We start from the raw sequence: 1,552 nt of genomic DNA on the forward strand, positions 1-1,552 counted from the left end.
AAAGAAAGATTCTTTTGCAGGCAACAAGGGTGGTCTGCAAATCCCACCTGCAAGAGGGGTGCCAACAAGAAGCAAGCATGTTTTCACTGGAGAATCTAGGAAAGACTCAGAATTTGAAGGCATCAAGTGCCTAAAAAGGCAAGGATGAGGCACAGGACAAGTGAACAGGAAGACTGATTGAAAGTTTATCAAAGAAGTAGTTAGAGCCCCAGGTCCCCTTCTCTCCCCTACACAACTGGATAATGAGAGGATTATTTTCTGAACCAAATAGATTTCTAGACTGAGATACTTACACCAGACAGCTAAGACATTCTATATGCAGCCAAACTATTAATCAAATAGGAAAGTGGAATAAGGACATTTTCAGATATACAGAAACTCAAACCATTTGCTGTTGAGTTTATTCCATGTGTGTCAGAGTAGATCTGTACTCCATAGGGTTCTCACTAGCTGATTTTTCAGAAGCAGACTCCCATGTCTTTCTTCTGAAATGCCTCTGGGTGGACTCTGACTGACAGCCTTTCAATTAGCAACCAAGTGAGTTAACAGTTTACATCACCCAGAGACTCAGATATACATTAAAAAATAAATAAATAAATAAATAAAAGACACTCCCATCAAGTCGATTTGGACACATAACAACCCATTTTGGGTTTCTGAGGCAGTAAATCGTTATGGAAGTAGATTGCCCAGTCTTCCTTTGGCAGAGTGGCTGGTGGGTTTGAACCGCCAAACTTCTGGTTAGAAGTCAAATGCCTTAGGCACTACATGTTGTTGTTGTTGTTTTTGTTGTTGTTGTTGTTTTTGTTGTTGTTGTTGTTATGTGCCGTCAAGTTGGACCCAATTCATAGCAACCCCTCCTTGGGTTTCCGAGGCAATATCACTATGGAAGTAGATTGCCCCATCTTCCCTCCGAGGAGTGGCTGGTGGGTTTGAACCGCCAGCCTTCTGGTTAGCAGTCAAGTGCCTTAGGCACTAGGCTACCAGAGCTCCCACTACATAGTCTCAGATAATTTGTCTCCTGTGTCCCTTTCTAAGGAAACTATTGGAAGATTAGCTCCACCAAAATGAAAGAGTAAGTCAAGAAAGAAGGCATGGGAATGAGGGGAGGGGAGAGAGCACCCAAGGAAGGAGGAAATTGATAAGGGCCGGGACTTTGCTTGCTGGCTAGGCAAGCAAAGTGCCCAGAGCACAAAATTTAAAATAACATTGCCTAAGTTATGCAAATATTGATTCTACATTTCCACAACCCTAAGAATGAGCACCTTCTTAAATTTTGCACCCAGCAGAAGACATGAATAGACACTTCACCAAAGAGAATATTCAGGCAGTCAACAAATACATGAAGAAATGTTCATGATCATTAGCCACTAGAGAGATGAAAATCAAAACAACAATGAGATACCATCTTGCCCCAGCACTAATAGCAAAGTTCAACAAGAAAGAAAATAACATGCTGACAAGGATGTGGGGAGACTGGGACTCTCATCCACTGCTGGTAGGACTGTCAAATGACACAACCACTGTGGAAAGCAGTATGGCAATTCCTGAA

This window comes from Orycteropus afer, unplaced genomic scaffold (assembly GCF_000298275.1).
Source record: "Orycteropus afer afer isolate SDZICR_OR568_19922 unplaced genomic scaffold, OryAfe1.0 scaffold00692, whole genome shotgun sequence".
NCBI classification, from domain to species: domain Eukaryota; kingdom Metazoa; phylum Chordata; class Mammalia; order Tubulidentata; family Orycteropodidae; genus Orycteropus; species Orycteropus afer.